General features: G+C 44.3%; 1 protein-coding gene across 2 annotated transcripts in view; it reads right to left on the reverse strand.

Moving 5' to 3' along the window:
* The window catches only part of KIF6 (kinesin family member 6), a 1,127,187-nt gene that overhangs the window by 969,792 nt on the left and 138,180 nt on the right, over positions 1-19,215 (reverse strand). The gene's annotated exons all lie outside the window — the stretch shown is intronic.

Raw genomic sequence — 19,215 nt, forward strand, 5'->3', positions numbered from 1 at the left:
GCGGAGCCAGGTCTCTGGTTCGAGCTTTCAGTGGCTCGTCCACCTCTATTACTAAGGTATATAGATATAAATAATAGTTTGCATAAGGACAGTGCTTTCTGTCACAGGCTGGGATCTCATAGCACTATAAATACACAAGTCACTATTCCCCACCACACCATCAAGGATTCAGTCCTGTGACTCTCTGGTCATAAACAGACACCTACCCAGATCACACTAACTGAGGTTTAATGCCATAAGAGAGTACATTTCCAAAAGATTGTTCATTTTATATAATGTCCATGTGTTTATGTGTAGTTAGGTGAAGTTGACATAAAAAACAACAAAATAGATACAGAATATTTAGTTCTATTTAGCCAGATCTTTGACCCGGCCACCCCACTCACTGTCCTTGGTCCAGGGGACCCTGGAATCCAGCTCTCACACTTGTTTATGCATTTAAAAACTCTGCATGTAAATTAGGACAGCCTGGAAATGCACCAAATAAACAAGGTCGTGCTTCCAGGACATGTTCATTCACAAGTGTTTACAGGCGTGTTAGCACCCCCTGTGGATGCTGCCATGGACCACCAGGGCGCACCCCACACTTTGAAGATCTCTGTTCTAGATCATGTTTTGCATAATGGCGCCAGCAGATATGTTTTATTTCTCATTTATATTACTGTTCATATAGCCCATGCACAATCCCTCAGAGCTTTAAGTGGGATGAAAAAAATGTGTGCATGGTGGAGTGTTCTCTGAAAGGGGTTTGGCCTGTGAAGCGTGAACAGGAATCTTTTCCAAGAGAGGTGGCCTATATAAGTAACAGTACGACTTAAAAACAAATAAACTCTGTGCTCCCCGTAGTACATCACCCGAGCAGTATTTCGGTGTCTCTCTGTTAGCTTTCGGTTATTACATCCACACACATCACACAGTAAAAGACATGCACTTAAACAAGCCAAACCTATTGCTTTTGCCAATGCTTGTAACAGTGCCAGATAAATGATTAACAATTATTTTATTGTGAATAATTAGAATTGAAAAGGTTTCAATTCTGAAAATATGAGACTGTGAATTATGCATTACTGAGATCTGTGGAAGGGGTAGTGGTCTTCAGAGTATCGCACTAACTCCGGTTGTTCCATTCACACTACTTTTCTTGTGATTTACACCCTTTTTCGCACCACCTCCCTCTGAACCTTTACATCTGCCTATCTCACATCTCATCTTTTAGACATGTTAGCCTTAGGGTGGTCTTACCCAAAACGTTTTGCCTCTCCTCCTCCAGTTTTCTGAACCTATTTTTTTGACCTTAGGGCTCTGGGTACTTTATCACTGCTAACCAGTGCTAAAGTGCTTGTGCCCTAAAAAGCGTTAGATTGGCTTATACTCTACTCTACTCAAGTGTCATATTTAATTTACTTATAAGTCCCTAATAAAGTGCACTACATGTATCCAGGGGCCTGTAAATTAAATGCTACTAGCAGACCTGCATTACTGATTGTGTCGCCCACTTAAGTATCCCTTTAAATATGTCTCAGGTCTGCCATTGCAGCCTGTGTGTGCAGTTTTAAACTGCCATGTGGACCTGGCAAAGTAAACCTTTTGCCAGGCCCAACCCTTCCTTTTTAATATATATATATATGTCACCCCTAAGGTAGGCCCTGGTCAGCCCCAACAGCAGGGTGCAATGTATTTAAAATGTTGGACACGTACTATTATGTTTTAAATGTCCTGGTAGTGAAAAACTCAAACTCGTTTTTCACTACTGCAAGGCCTACCTCTCCCATAGGATAACAGTAGAGTTGCCTTTTAACATTTTATAAGTGTAATTTCCAAATGGGAAAAGATATACAGTTCATGTTTGGTGTCTTTGAAATTGGGGTAAAAAGCCCTAATTAGTGGTGAAGTTGAGTTTTTGATCACAATTTTAAAAATGCCACTTTTGGAAACCTGACATTTTTTCTGCCTTTAGTCTGGGACACATGACTGAGTGTAACTGATAATTAGACTTTGTGAATACCTCCCAGACAACCACACAATAGAGAGATTAGGTGTGCCTGACTGGGCCATCTGCTGCCAGGGTGGGGGGACTGAGCTGAGCACAGCCTCACTTACACCTGAATACCCAGTGCTCCTCCTTCACACAAAGGGCCTAACAACCCTGCATTGTTACTTCAGCCAGTCTGGAGCCAGGGCAGAGGAGCCAGGAAATTCCATGCACTTCAAAGACACTGGCTGGAAGCTTCTCCCACCTTCCAGAACGAGGGCACCAGGGTATATTAGAAGGACCTCAGACACCAACTTTTCAGTACACTTTTGGACCTGTGGATACTCTGCCAGGAAGAAGGACTGCTGTGCTGCTACAAGGACTGCCACTTTGCTGGACTACTGCTCTAAAGGAACTGCTGCCCTGCGGATCTGACCTGCTTCCTGTTTCCTCTTTCCCTGGGGTATAAGAACTGGACTGAACCTTCCTCTGGAAACCAGGACCCCAGAGTGACTCCAAGGCCTAGTCTGTTAGCCACCTGACCTGAGCCTCAGAGACTAAAAAAGGCTCCCCAACTAACTCCTGGACCCAGCTGGAGCAGGTTTCTGACCCCCCCCCCCCACAAAGTGGTGCCCCTCAGGTCCTGGACCCTTGGTGTGGCTCAGGAGGCTCTTAAATCTAGCTTTTAGGCTCTTCATGATCGTGAATGGGCTTCTTCACACTAAGACCGAGCCCCTTGCACCGAAATTCAAGCTACCGACTTCACACAGCAAGCATCGATTGCCAGTGAAGGACTACAAATGCGAAGAACCAGCTGCCCGCCCGATACACCCAGACTGCTCTTCACCCAACACCGACAACTACTCTGATGCCCTCCTTGCTCCCACAACTCTCTCCAACGTGAATAGGACTCTTGGCACAAAATTTGAGAAGATAAAACGTCAGCGAGACTAATGTGGGACAGTATCCGACTCGTGCTCCATCACGGTCGGCCCTAACGTTTGACTTTGACCTGGCTGAGCACGACCAGATCGCCCCGGTTGGTATTTTCTGCTTTTAAGTGCTATTTTACAGTTTATTATTTAAAATTCATAACTCAGTTTCTACTGTTGGATTTTTGATGTTTTGGTCTTGTTTTATTTATTAAATTGAGCTCTATTTTTGAATGCTGGTCCCAGTGTAAACAACAACACTCAAGCCGGGGATATCCACCTTGCAATCAAGTCTAGTTTCTGATCCAAATTGAATGCGTGGCCTCTTCTTGATTTTGTGTTCTTTCAAGCACCTTACAATCCATTATATCTGGATCTCCGCTGGATCCTCTACCACCTAGCAAGCTTAGGCTATTGGACCCGGCTTTTCTATCTATGGTAATGGAGCTTCTTGATTCCTCTCTGCGGAGCGGTTTGTACCTCAGACGTGGGAGCATGCTATGGTTCTTCCACTGCTTAAAAAATAAAAATAAAAATAAAATGAAAATAAAATAAAATAAAAATCTGGATCCCGCAAACTTGTCGAACTTTCTGACTATTTTCCTGTTTTAGAGAAGCATATTAATGCGCAGCTTATTGCATGTGTTGAAGTCCTAAATGTTTTCTATCCATCGCAGTCAGGTTTAAGGGCTGGACATAGTATCAAAGCTGCCCTTCTGGGAGTCACTGAACACATGAGACAGTGCCCACACTCATTTTGTTAGATCTGAGTGTGAATTTTGATACAGTGTTCCACTCTACTTTGGTGGAAAGACAGGAGTCATTAGCCCCTGAAGGTTCAGCTTTAGGCTGGCTCGCTTCCTTCTTAAAAGATCATTTGTTTCAGTTTTTTTCGGATAATGCGAACTCTGAACCACAAGCTCTGACCTCAGTAGTGCAGCAAGGCTCAGTCTTGAGCCCTCTGCTGTTCAATATCTATGTTCACCTGTTGACAGATTTAATAGAAAGCTGCAGCCTGACCCTCTTTTCATATGCCGATGACACACAGATCATCTTTACTTTGTCATCTGCACAGAACCACGATGAAAAAACTGAGGTCATGCTTCTGGGTAAGAATTATTTTCCTTGAGGACCAAGACACTGGCCGGAATCCTTGGGAGCCTTGCCTACCCCATCTCCTAAGGTGAAAAACATGGGCTTTCTCCTGGATGAAAAACAATCTATGAAGCATGAGGTGACTAAATTAACTGCCACTTGTTTTGAGGTTCTCAGGTGGCTGAAAAAGATAATTTGGCTACTTTCCTTATCTGCTCAGCAGGCTGCGATTCAGACCCTAATCTTCTCTAGATTAGATTATGGCAAGGTGTTATACCTGGGTATTGATAAGGATATGGTCTATTGACTATAGATAGTCCAGAAGGCAGCTGCAAAGGCTGCTCTATTGCCTTCCAAAATCTGCCTCAGTACCCCATCTTCTCCAGGAACTGCACTGGCTCACGATTTCTAAATGCATTGAGTTTAAAGCACTGTGCTATATGTTCAAGGCCAAAGCGGGATTAGGACCACGCTACATTGAGGAGCTGGTTGTGCCCTACCACCCGCTCAATGAGATCTTCGAATCGAGCCCTGTACACTGTGCAGATGTACTGTCTGGCTCGAACGAAAGGTCGCTGTTTTGCTTATCTAGGCCCGAAACTGTGAGATTCTCTCCCTGAATCATTGAGAAATTGCTAATCATTACTGACCTTTCGGAAAGGCTTGAAGACCTGGCTTTACTAATTTTATGCACTAGGACACCCTACCTTTTGCCCTGTGGATGGAAACCCTCTGGGGTAGCTGCAGCACTTCAAGAGTTCATAATAATAATAATAATAATAATAATAATAATAATAATAATAATAATAATAATAATAATAATAATAATAATAATAATAATAATAATAATAATAATAATAATAATAATAATAACATTTTTTAACATGCTGTGGGATCTTTTGTGTGGTGTTCATTGTTTTACTGTTTCAATCAATCAATCAATCAATCAATGTATTTGTAGAGCGCAATACCCACCTGTAAGGGTCTCAAGGCGCTGAGGGGAGAGGGGGGGTGCTGCTGCTGCTCGAATAGCCAGGTTTTGAGGTGCTTCCTGAAAGTCAGCAGGTCTTCGGTCTGTCGTAGGAGCAAAGGAAGTGTGTTCCAGGTCTTGGCGACGAGGTGGGAGAAGGATCTGCCTCCGGTGGTCGCTCTTCGGATGCGGGGGATGGTGGCAAGAGCGAGGTCGGCTGGGCGGAGTTGGCAGGACGGGGTGTAGAAGGTGAGTCGTCTGTTGAGGTAGGCTGGACCGGTGTTGTGGAGCGCCTTGTGTGCGTGGGTGAGGAGCTTGAAGGTTATCCTTTTGTTGATGGGGAGCCAGTGTAGGTCTCTCAGATGGGGAGTGATGTGGCTGTGGCGGGAGGTGTCGAGGATCAGGCGTGCGGAGGCGTTTTGTATGCGGTGCAGTCGTTTGAGGAGTTTGGCCGGGGCCCCTGCGTAGAGGGCGTTTCCGTAGTCAAGTCTGCTTCCGACGAGGGCCTGGGTGACTGTTCTTCTTGTATCTGTGGGGATCCATCTGTAGATCTTGCGGAGGGTGTTGAAGCAGGATGAGGAGACGGCGCTGACATGCTTGGTCATGGAGAGTGTTGAGTCGAGGATGACGCCCAGGTTGGGTGCATGGTCAGTGGGGGTCGGGGCTGCTCCCAGAGCGGTCGGCCACCAGGAGTCGTCCCAGGCTGTGGGGTTGGCGCCGAGGATGAGGACCTCCGTCTTATCTGAGTTCAACTTCAGTTTGCTGTTCCTCATCATTTCGGCGAAGGCCTTCATTCCTTCGTGGAGGTTGGATTTGGCGGTGAGGGGGTCCTTGGTGAGGGAGAGGATCAGTTGGGTGTCGTCGGCGTAGGAGATGACGTTGAGGTTGTGTAGCTGGGTGACGTGGGCGAGCAGGGACATGTAGATGTTGAATAGTGTAGGGCTGAGGGACGATCCTTGGGGGACGCCGCAGATGATCTTGGAGGCTTCGCATCGGAAAGGGGGGAGGCAGACGCTCTGGGTCCTGCCAGAGAGGAAGGAGGTGGTCCACTCCAGAGCTTTGTCCCGGATCCCTGCGTTGTGGAGGCGAGTGCGTAGGGTGCAGTGGCAGACGGTGTCGAAGGCGGCAGAGAGGTCCAGGAGGATGAGGGCTGCGGTTTCGCCGTGGTCAAGCAGGGCCCTGATGTCATTGGTGGCGGCGATGAGGGCAGTTTCGTTACTGTGGTTGCTGCGGAACCCTGACTGGGATGGGTCCAGGATGTTGTTTTCTTCGAGGTAGTGGGTCAGTTGTCTGTTGACGATCTTCTCGATGACCTTGGCCAGGAATGGGAGCAGGGAGATGTGGCGGAAATTCTTGAGGTCTCTCGGGTCTGCCATGGGTTTCTTGAGTAGGGGATTGATCTCAGCATGCTTCCAGCTCTCAGGGTAGGTCGCGGTCTCGAAGGAGATGTTGATGACTTTGCAGAGGTGGGGAGCGATGGTGGCGCTTACTTTGTTAAAGATGTGGTGAGGGTATGGGTCTGACGGAGATCCAGAGTGGATAGTGCTCATGGTTTTGATTGTGTTGTCTATGTTCACGTTGGCCCAGACGAGCAGGGGGGTCGTAGTTGAAGGTGGGTGGAGAGTCTGAGGAGTCAGTGGTTGACGGGGTGGTCTGGCTGTTGAAGCTGTCATGGATGTCTGTGATCTTGTGGTGGAAGAAGGTGGTGAGGGAGTTGCACAGGTCTTGTGATGGTGGGATGTTGTTTGTGCTGGAGCTGGGATTGGAGAGTTCCTTCACGATGTTGAAGAGCTCCTTGCTGTTGTGTGCGTTGTTGTGAAGGCGGCCTTTGAAGGAGGTTTTCTTGGCAGATCTGATGGTGTTTGCAGATGGCGTTCTTGAAGGCAGCATGGTTACCCAGTGTCTGTTCGTGGAGCCATTTTCTCTCCAGTTTCCGGCAGGTTTGCTTGGAGGCTCGAAGGTCCGAGGTGAACCAGCTGGCTCTCGTGTTGGCGCCTCTGTTGGAAGGTTTATTGAGCGGGGCGAGAGTGTTGGCGCAGTCGTCGATCCAGCGCCAGAGGTTGCAGGCTGCGAGGTCGGGATTGGTGGGTTCGGTAGGTGGCTTTCGAGCGAGGTTGGTGTTCGGCTGGTCTTGGCTGACTTTGCTCCAGTTGCGCCAGGGGATCTGTTGGGTGGGGTGGTACGAGGTGGGTTTCTGGAAGGTGAAGTGGATGCAGTTGTTTGCAGTGTTACACAAATACTTTACACATTGGCTCTAAGTTAAGCCTGACTACTCGCTGTCAAGCTACCAAGGAGCTGACCCCAGGTTAATTTGGGGTTTGCTTGTGCCTTACCCTGACTAGGTTTGTGGTTGCTGCTTGATCACGGCTCACACCCCAGTCAACCAGTAACCCAATTTCTAACATCATGTCTGTAGATCTGACAGCCTTAGGTCGGTCATCCCCCAACTTTTTGCCTGCATCTCTCCACTTTTCTGACACTGTTTTTGCTGGTTTTAGGACTCTGCGCAGATTACCCGGCTAACTAGTGCTAAAGTGCATGTACTCTCTCCCTTAAAACATGGTAAAATTGGTTCATCCCCAATGGCATATTTGATTTACTTTAAAGACCCTACTACAGTGCACTACATGTGCCCAGGGCTTGTAAATTAAATGCTACTAGTGGGCCTGCAGCATTGATTGTGCCAACCACATAAGTAGCCCCTTCACCTTGTCTCTGCCTGCCATTGCGAGGCCTGTGTGCAGTTTCACTGCCACTTCGACTTGACATTTTTAAACTCTCCTTTTGCTACATATAAGTCACCCCTAAGGTAGTCTCTAGGGAACCCATGGGCAGGGCGCTATGTAGGTAAAAGGCAGGACATGCACATGTGTGTTTTATTTGTCCTAGTAGTGAAAACTCATAAATTTGTTTTCCACTGCTGTGAGGCTGCTCCTTTCAAAGGCTAGCATTAGGGCTGCCCTCATATACTTATTGAGTGGTAGAGTCTGATCTGGAAGGGATAACACTGTCATGTTTAGTATGGCCAGAATGGTATTAGAAAATCCGGCTTATTGGTGAGGTTGGATTTTATATTACTATTTTAGAAATGCCACTTTTAGAAAGTGAGCATTTCCCTGCACTTAAAACCATCTGTGCCTTACAGCCTTTCTCCAATAAACATCTGGTGTGTGCTGGTTGACAGCTCCCTTGTGCATTTCACCCAGACAGCCATAAACAAAAGACACTCAGTCACATCTGTATACTGAATGGGCCTTCCTGGATTGGAAGGGTGGAGGGCCTGACACTTACATTTCAAAGGCCAGTGGCGTACCCTTGCACAAAGGACTGATAACCCACCACTGGGACCCTGGCAGACAGGACTGGGCTGAAAGGGGAACTTGTGCACTTCAAAACCACTCTCCCCCACTTCAAAGGCATTTTTGGGTATATAAACTGGGTCTCTGACCCCACCAAATCAGATACTTCTGGACGTACACCTGCACCCTGTCAGAGGAGCTGCCTGGCTGCCCAAAGGCCTCATATGGACTGCTTTGCTGAGAAAGACTGCTGCCCTGCTGTTGCCCTGCTGGCCTCTGACTTTGCTAGAAGAACTATGCCTTCCCCAAAATTGCTCTCCAAGGGCTTGGATTGAGCTTGCCTCCTACTCTGAAGTCTCGTCTCAGGGCCAACAAAGACTTCATCAGCTATCTTCTAGCTAGTTTTCTGACTCCAGTGACTCCAGAATGACTTCAGCGATGCCAGCAACGCCGCAGCCTGCTCCCGCAATGACTGCGGCCTGCAGCGCAAGTCCGACATTGCTGGGACTCCGCTGACGCCACTCAGGATCATCGCAACACTGTGAAGTTGACACATCACGTCCTGACGGACCGGAACCAGCGATCCTGCCGGGTCACAAGAAATCAACGCATCAGGAACACCTCCGCATCAGCTCCACCTGCATCCGGACGGAACCGACATCTCACCTCCACCTGCCTCGCAGCGCGGAACCAACACCTCACCTCCTGGGAGGCTGTAAGGGACTGATGCCGCACTGACTCGAGTGACACCTTTTTCTGACTCCTTGATATGCCCTGCTCCTTCATTTTCCAAAAGTACTGTATCTGCGGGTCCATGTGACTCCGTGACCAGCACTGGTGGTGTCGGATTATTGGTAACGACTCAGTCAATGATGCCGTGATAGCCCCAGTTGGAGCTATTGTGTTTCTAAGTGCTTTAGTTGGATTTATTCTTTAGACGTTCATAACTTTGCTTATGTACATTGGATTTTCATTGTTTCAACAGTATTTTATTCAGATAAATAGTCTATATTTTTCTAAATCTGTGTGGTGTATTTTTGTGGTGTTTTCACTGTGTTACTGTATGATTCATTGCACAAATACTTTACACATTGCCTTCTAAGTTAAGCCTGACTGCTCAGTGCCAAGCTACCAGAGGGTGACACAGGATAATTTGGACTGTGTTGTGACTTACCCTGACTAAGATTGTGGTCCCCGCTTGGACAAGGGTTTATACCTCTGCCAACTAGAGACCCCATGTCTAACAATGACTTTCATGATCGCACACTATTTTCATTCTCTTCTGCATGTACTTCTCTGCATTTCCTTAACTTCATCATTCCCCTACACACAAAACAAAACCATTCACCCATACTCACAACATTTTTTTATTACTTTCACCCTGTCAATATTGCAAGAGCTGTGTACCTCTGACACACACTCACCCTGAATGAATCACAATTACAACTGGCAAACATGGCCATCGCTGCATGCATCTGCAGAGAGGCCAAGGATTGGATGAGCTTGTATTCTGAACACCACACCTTAATGACCCACATACTGGCACTGTGAGAAGGTAATACTGCCTTCACTCTCAACACCAGAGCTCTTAATTATGACCCGTCACAAACACACAGCCACAACGTGAGTTCACACAAACACCTACAGACAAATCAGTTCACAGTGCACAGTATACAAGAGTAACATGCTGCACGAAAACTACAGAAACACTACATCCTGGGAAAAGGAAACCATTATGGAATGGAAGATCAAGTAAAACATTTGAAATGGAAACAGGAATTACATTAGTTAATAGTTTCTATAGTCATTAGTCAGAAATTGATCAGTGTTTTGCCTGCAAAGTTAAGGACATAAATAGGTCCCGATAGTGACCTGTTGCAATGTCAGTTTGTAATTAGTACTTTGTCTGAGACCTGTTGGGACCCAACCCACTTAAAGTCTGAGAGTGCCTCATTGCTTGTGCACACAAACACATCCTCAATCACTGCCCATTGTAGACACCCACCCACAACCTGATCTCATACAAACATATAGGGGTGACTTTTCACAGTACACCTGCATGACTGAAGTCCCTAGGTGGATGAAAGTCAACTATATCAAGCTTGACACTGACAAGACAGAAGCAGTGATCTTGAGCAAGAACACCCCACCATGGGACTCCAACTGGTGGCTGGATGAACTCAGACCCACACCCAGCACCCACGGCCGGAACCTAAGAATAATCATCAACAGCAAACCGGACGTGACACACACTCCACACTCTGAGGATGCAGAGGAAGAGCTCCAAATGGCTTCCCAGCAACACTAGGAAAACTGTAACTCACACCACAATCACCAGCAAGTTGGACTACGAGAACATCCTTTACACTGAGATCACGAAGCAACCCACTAAAAAACTACCAACCATCCAGAACTCAGCCGCCAGACTCATCCTCAATCTCCCGAAGATAACTCACATCACACCTCACCTCAGGGATCTCCACTGGCTCCGGATACACAAACATGCTCAGTTCAAACTCCTCACACGCACCTGCCTAGACTGCCGCGTTTCCTTCCACCAATCACCCAGACACTTCAGATCCGCAGGACACTCACACCCGTCCCACGCATACACAGAACCAGATCAGGAGGATGGGCTCTCTCTTGCATCACTTTTAAAGTGTGGAACAGCCTCCCACGCCACATCAGAGCCTTCGCCTGTCTTGTTGAACTCCGAAAGAAGCTGAGGACGTGGCTTTTCAATGAGCCAACCTACCACAAGCAGTGCTAGGCACACCCACCTCAGTGCGAGGATACTCTTGTGGGTGACTGCACTTTACAATACACAATTTATACTGGAGAGGAAGGATTCATACTCTGGGTGCGGTGCTTGCTTTACACCAGTTTGGTGCCTTGCTGGAACCTATAGGTCTAATTGAAGAGATACTGTACCTTAGTGCAGATTTCCCCTCTCCACTGTACTCAGTGTAAGCAGCACAGACCTTCACTAAGTGAACAGACCTACACTGTGAATGCTCACTCACATAAAAAGGCCCACCTCAAGATAGCCACAATCCCTGAAGTCACTCACTGCACCCGCCAGCAAGGGGCTCGCTACTCCCTCTTGAAAGTGCAGGTGGGTGCCGCCTGCTCTTTGAAACACGGAGCGGCTTGAAGCAGCCGCTTTAAATTTCACTTGAATGCGCTGATTAATGAATCGTCATAATATTTGACATGCTGTTAGCAAGTTGAGCTCAGTGCAGGAATCACACGTTTCAGGCATATCCGATAAAGGGGACAAATTTAAATCAAGGGTCAAAAATGATTTTATTTGGTTATCTCTGCAGTGTCTTATCATAGAGCGATATAAGATTTGGCAGAGTTGAGCTTACTCTTAGTATATGGAATTTCATGCAAATCCATCAGCAAGGAGCAGCGTTCTCCAGGGTTCAAAAAAGTGTTCATTTGCTAAGAATTTGCTAACCTGCTGCAGACTGCCAACCACTGCTGCACAGGCCTTCAAACATGGATAGCACATGCTGGCCACAGGGCTCGGTCTGTAGCCTCTCTGTGTTTTATTTGTGGACAATCTCTTAACATGTTCGCGGATAAAACTTTGGTACTTGCGGACTCTAAATGGACAACTGGAGCTAAACTCTTCCTTGTCCAATGTGGGCTTTTCACTTTTTTTTGTTTTACTGTAGGTCCATTACCAGTCTGCAAACTCGGGGAGGGCTGTTCACACACTATTCATCTAGATAGGTCTAAATTTTAATTCTTTCAAATCCACTGACACATTTTTCTAATGCTAACTTCTTGAAAACTACTGAATGGATTTACTCTAAACCAGGCAATGGCACACTGGAAATGTTGCTTTATTTTTTTAATCATTTCCCCATGCCTGCTGAATGGTTTGCATGAAACTCAATATATCACAAGTAAGCTAAACATGGTGTCTGCGAAGTGCTGTGCAGATCTGTAAATGTTACGCCAAATACATTATTTTTTGACTCCCTCCACCCCCCATTTTAATTTGCACTCTTTCTCAGATTTGCATCGAACCAGTGATTCCTGCACTGGGTTTAACATGCTAGGAGCCTGCCAAATTTCATGCAGATCCATTACAGAGCAGGCACGTTATTAGCGGTTGAAATTTATTTTGCCCCTCCCCCATTAAATTTTGCCCCCCCAAGAATCTGCACAAAATCTGCCACATTCACAGAAGCCTGAACATGCTAAATATCTGCCAGATTGTATATGGATTAGTCGAATATGCCATTGCTATTAGCAAATTAACATATTTTTCCAACCCCCGCCCATTTAATTTGTCCCACTTGACAAATCTGCATACATTTAAAGTTTACAAAGAGCAAGCTGAACATACACCAAATTCCATGCAAATTCTTCCAACAGAGCTCACTTTATGAGCAAATCAAAAATACAACTTTGCAACCGTAAGGTTATCTCTAAAATGTAACCCCTTCAAACCCAACTTGAGCACGTATTTAAATGCTAATTTAAAAAAAAAACTACTGAACGATTTACACCAAACCAACAAAAGCATACTCCTAGAGTAACGTTCTAGTTCTAACTTTGTGGTAAGTTTGGTGTAATTCTGTTCAGCTGTTTTGTTTTCTGTATCAAAGAGCAAAACAGTCTATGGGAATTAAAGTGTGAAATCACATATTTAGGACGCCCCCTTTTTTGCCCCCTGTTTGACAGATCTGTGTGAAACCTAATACAAAGGACTCAAACTTGATTCACTTTTTTTTTTTTTATATTTTGTGCGATTCAAACTGAAGCAAAGTTATAAAGAAAGCAAAATATGATTTACTATTGAAACTTAGACCTAACTATGCTACATAGTATATATATATATATATATATATATATATATATATATATATATATATATATATATTATCTAGTGGCAGTCAGCACTAGGTAGTTATAGTTAAGACCTTTTTTTCCCATAGACAGAGAGTTTTTTTGTTTTGCCAATTACTTTGGCGCGGTTTGTTGAATCTTCAGGAAATTTTCAAACCATATTCTTTGGTCAGTTCAGCTGCTGTCTTGAACAGTTTGGGGTGATCCATCAAGTGGGGGATGAGAATAAAAGGGGGGGGGGGGGGTCCCAAAACACTTTTTCTCCATTTTACGTCAATGGGATTTTTCAAGTTTTTGAACACGACTACAGCCCGAACCACTGAACGAAATCACACCGCATTTGGCAGAAAGGTTGTTCTTTGTCCAGAAAGCGCGCCTTTTTGATTTGGTGTACATCTCTTCAGTAGTATCTGAGATATTAGGGTTTGGGTGCATGCAGGAGGGTTGCATGACGCTGGTTATATTTACATCTGTGCTAAAAAAACGTAGAAATTCACTGAAAAAATAAAGGTTACAGGGATGTTATAGTTATGTTCTGAAATTCCTCGAACAAAATTATAGAAATTCAGCTATTACAGTTATGGTTAACACAAGTAACTATAATTTGCACCGTAAGGTAACTATAACATGCCTTTGTCATGCACAGCTAACTACTCCACATATTATGTCATTGATGACACCTTCTATGGCATCATTGATATTATTCCTGCACAGTCTGCAATCACATTATTGATGAGAAAACTGTGCATGGGGGGAGCGAGTTATAGTTACTTTAGGGCGTGAGTCATAGCAGCTATACTCATAGGTCCCCTTGGCGCACCCTGCTGGCTTTGTGCGATAAACAGGGTAGGTATGTGCTACTGGCCGGAAAGACCTGTGGCCATACTTTCCCCTCCTGACTATTTATTGGCCCAATTCCGAGACTCCTGAATTTGTGCTGAGGTCTGGCAACTGACAGGTGTGCTTCTTTGGTGTGACAATTTTAATGTAGTCTTAGACCCGAGCATTGATCGATGTAGCACCACTAGGCTGCCACATCCGGGGGCCAGGACTTGCTGCATCGGATTATGACAGATAACCACCTAGTCGACCTCTGGTGCTCTAAACATGGGTCTGACAGAGAGGGCACCTTGATCACTGCCATGCATAATACACAGTCTCAAATCGATTTGTGGCTTGGTACATGTGATGTGAAGGCATGAACTCTCAAGGGTGGTCATCAGCTGCGCACACACTCAGAGCATGCTCCTGTTTTATTGGAACTGTGCTCCCTGAAAACATCTTGTGCATTTACTTGGTGGCACCTATTAGGTGTGCTTAGAGATCAGGGATTTTGCAAGGAAGTCAGGGAGGATATCACCGATTATTGTAAGCATCATAAGGCCTCTGCCCAGCCCCCTTCTACTCCTTGGGTGGTGTTTAGGGTGGTTCTTAGAGGGGTATGCATGGCCAAGCAGGGATATTACGATCGTTACGGAAGGAACTGTCTGATCTTGAGTCCGAGGTACGCAGACTGGAACAGCAGTACTTTGATACTTATGACATAGACATACTGTTGATCATTAGACCTAGGCTAAGTCAGTTTGAAGAGTCAGCACAGAGAGGCGTGTGCTATCTAGGGCCAGAAGCGTGCGCCTGGAGATACAGCATAGGGGATGAGCGGGTAGGACGCCAGCTAACCTTTTGCGCAAGCCATGGGCCGGCCTGCGATCACATTATGGAACTTGATGATCATCAGATGCATCCATACCAGCACGTGATGTCCTCCTTTTTCTATTTGCTTTACTCATAAATGCAATCCACCCCCCACAACTCACAGATTATTTAGATTATATCCAACTTTTGTGGCTTTAGAGTGGACATAGACACTTTTTTACAGTCTAGGACATTGTTTAAGTAATACGTGAATTTCCAGTGACAAGGCTCTGGGACTGGACAGCTGTACAGCCACCTTCTACAAGGAAAACCCATCACTGTTGGCCCTTCATCTGCTTGAAACCTCAGGAGGTGGGTGTCCTCTCTGCTTCTTTGTGCGAGGCACTGATTGTTACCATATTGAAAGCAGAGAAGGATCCTCGTAAATGCGAATCATATTGCCCATTTTCCATGATCAATATAGATAATAAAATTCTGGCTAAGCTGATTGCTTCTCGTCTATTAGCATTGCTGCCGTTTATCGCCTGCCGAGATCAGTCAGGCTTTGTGCCGGGTAGATCTTCGGCACACAACCTACGCACCTTGTTTGCTATTGTTCAGGCAATTCCCAGCCACGGCTGCAGTATTCTTGGACGCCACCAAGGCGTTTGATTCCCTCGAATGGCCTTATCTGTTTGTTCTTCTTGCACGGATTGGCTTGAGGCCTAGATTCCTATGCTTCTGTTTGAATATCCGACTGCCCGTTTACGCATTAACAGCACTGTCCCCCCCAGTTCTCAGTGACGAGGGGCACCTGACTGGGGTGCCCCCTATCTCCTACATTATTCGCTATGGTAATGGAGCCCCTTGGGGCGTGATCATGGTCACACCATGCGCACAGAGGGCTGGCCTTTACAGCAACATGTGGTGTTGGTTTCTGTGTATGCCGATGATGTCACTCTCTACTTAAAAAATCCACAGGATAATCTAGATGTCTTGATCTGGGAATTCATTTATTTTGGTGGCATATCGGGTATCACTATCAATTGGCCGAAATCAATCATATTTCTGTTAATGGACGCAACTAGCGAATATACATTGGACTTTCCACTTAGCTGGGCTCGGGAGCTGGTTTGTTACTTAGGTAAATGGATTAGTAGTGATATAGATCTGTGGCGTGCAAATTAAGGACAGGTCCTTACCTGGCTGGAAGCTCATTCAGAAAGTTGGCATAGGTTACCGCTTACTTTAACAGGTTGGCTGGTGAATGCGAAGATGATAGTTCTTCCTAAGTTTCTCTACCTGTTCTTGAATATGCTGCTGCTTGCGACGCGGTCTTCCATAGGATACTGCAATCCGGCTTGGTATCCCTAGATTACAGTCTATAAGAAATAGTTTACTTGGATGATGTATTGCAGGATGTTTTGCCATAATAGTCAGCTCAAAGATGCTACATAGCTCCGGGATCTGGTACAAAGTGGGTGTTTTTCACCACACCAAGAATCTCCTTCGGGAGAAGGTAGTAACAGGGCACCAGCCAAAAACTGGCAAATGTCCCATTCGTTCTCCCCTGTGTTCACCCAGCTCATTTGTAGTGTGAGGGAAACTGGTTTCCCTGATGACAGACCTGCCACTTGCTTGGCCACTGGGAAATCCACTGGAGTGTACTCCACACCAAAGAGCTGGCACTGGTGGGGCTGCCCAAGTTAGGTGCCACTTATGATGTCATTTTCACCTGCCTTTCAGTCACAAAGTCCACGATGTGGGTACACACTGTGGGTACATAACATGCACTCTGTGGGTTCTCCAACTGTGCAACTCGTTGAACTCTTGTAAAAGAAGCCCTTGAATTAAAAATTCAGACAGAAAAAAATCTTTAATTGCCCCCAACCATTAGGAGTAATCTCGGTGCACTGGGACAATAGTTCGGAATCCCTGCGGATGAACCTTTCTTAAATGATGGCAGGACCTCCATGTTGGCAAGTCACAGAGGGCCTGTCACCGGGAACTGGCTCCACCATGGACACAAGACGGGGTTTTGAGGTTCAATTTGTAGTAACCTGATGTACACCTTTAATACCCATTTCTTTCGTTCTAGTGCATCCCTAATACTTACCCACTCCGCAAAATAGGCCTTGTGCCTAGGGTGGTAGGACCAGTGCTAGCTTATTCTAGTAAAATAAGAGATGGGTAAAATCGAGGCGCATTTGATTCTTACTGCACTTTATCACTGCTAATAAAGGCTCTGTTAGTGCACTTTGTCATTACTAATAAATGCTCTGTTGTTACTGCACTTTATCATTACTAATAAAGGCTCTGTTGCTACTGCACTTTATCATTACTAATAAACGCTCTGTTACTGCACTTTATCATTACTAATAAACACTCTGTTGTTAGTGCACTTTATCATTACTAATAAAGGCTCTGTTGTTACTGCACTTTATCATTACTAATAAACACTCTGTTGTTACTTCACTTTATCATTACTAATAAAGGCTCTGTTAGTGCACTTTATCATTACTAATAAAGGCTTTTACTGCACTTTATCATTACTAATAAACACTCTGTTGTTACTGCACTTTATCATTACTAATAGAGGCTCTGTTAGCGCACTTTATCATTACTAATAAACACTCTGTTGTTGCTGCACTTTATCATTACTAATAAAGGCTCTGTTGTTACTGCACTTTATCATTACTAATAAACACTCTGTTGTTACTTCACTTTATCATTACTAATAAAGGCTCTGTTAGTGCACTTTATCATTACTAATAAAGGCTTTTACTGCACTTTATCATTACTAATAAACACTCTGTTGTTACTGCACTTTATCATTACTAATAAAGGCTCTGTTAGCGCACTTTATCATTACTAATAAACACTCTGTTGTTGCTGCACTTTATCATTACTAATAAATGTTCTGTTGTTACTGCACTTTATCTTTACTAATAAAGGCTCTGTTAGTGCAATTTATCATTACTAATAGAGGCTCTGTTGTTACTGCACTTTATCATTACTAATAAAGGCTCTGTTGTTACTGCACTTTATCATTACTAATAAAGGCTCTGTTGCTACTGCACTATCATTACTAATAAACGCTCTGTTACTGCACTTTATCATCACTAATAAAAGCTCTGTTGTTAGTGCACTTTATCATTAATAATAAAGGCTCTGTTGTTACTGCACTTTATCATTACTAATAAACACTCTGTTGTTACTGCACTTTATCATTACTAATAAAGGCTCTGTTAGTGCACTTTATCATTACTAATAAAAGCTTTTACTGCACTTTATCATTACTAATAAACACTCTGTTGTTACTGCACTTTATCATTACTAATAAAGGCTCTGTTAGCGCACTTTATCATTACTAATAAGCACTCTGTTGTTGCTGCACTTTATCATTACTAATAAATGTTCTGTTACTGCACCTTATCATTACTAATAACTGCTCTGTTGTTACTGCACTTTATCTTTACTAATAAAGGCTCTGTTAGTGCAATTTATCATTACTAATAGAGGCTCTGTTATTACTGCACTTTATCATTACTAATAAAGGCTCTGTTGCTACTGCACTTTATCATTACTAATAAACGCTGTGTTACTGCACTTTATCATTACGAATAAACGTTCTGTTACTGCACTTTATCATCACTAATAAAAGCTCTGTTGTTAGTGCACTTTATCATTAATAATAAAGGCTCTGTTGTTAGCGCACTTTATCATTAATAATAAAGGCTCTGTTGTTAGCGCACTTTATCATTAGTAATAAACACGCTGTTGTTAGCGCACTTTATCATTTCTAATAACTGCTCTGTTGTTACTGCACTTTATCATTACTAATAAAGACTCTGTTAGCGCACTTTGTCATTACTAATAAGCACTCTGTTTTTGCTGCACTTTATCATTACTAATAAATGTTCTGTTGTTACTGCACTTTATCATTACTAATAACTGCTCTGTTGTTACTGCACTTTATCATTACTAATAAAGGCTCTGTTGCTACTGCACTTTATCATTACTAATAAACGCTGTGTTACTGCACTTTATCATAACTAATAAACGCTCTGTTACTGCACTTTATCATTACGAATAAACGCTCTGTTACTGCACTTTATCATCACTAATAAAAGCTCTGTTGTTAGTGCACTTTATCATTAATAATAAAGGCTCTGTTGTTAGCGCACTTTATCATTAATAATAAAGGCTCTGTTGTTAGCGCACTTTATCATTAGTAATAAACACGCTGTTGTTAGCGCACTTTATCATTTCTAATAACTGCTCTGTTGTTACTGCACTTTATCATTACTAATAAAGGCTCCGTTAGCGCACTTTGTCATTACTAATAAACACTCTGTTGTTACTGCACTTTATCATTACTAATAAATGTTCTGTTGTTACTGCACTTTATCATTACTAATAACTGCTCTGTTGTTACTGCACTTT

Source organism: Pleurodeles waltl, chromosome 5 (genome assembly GCF_031143425.1).
Source record: "Pleurodeles waltl isolate 20211129_DDA chromosome 5, aPleWal1.hap1.20221129, whole genome shotgun sequence".
Classification (NCBI taxonomy): domain Eukaryota; kingdom Metazoa; phylum Chordata; class Amphibia; order Caudata; family Salamandridae; genus Pleurodeles; species Pleurodeles waltl.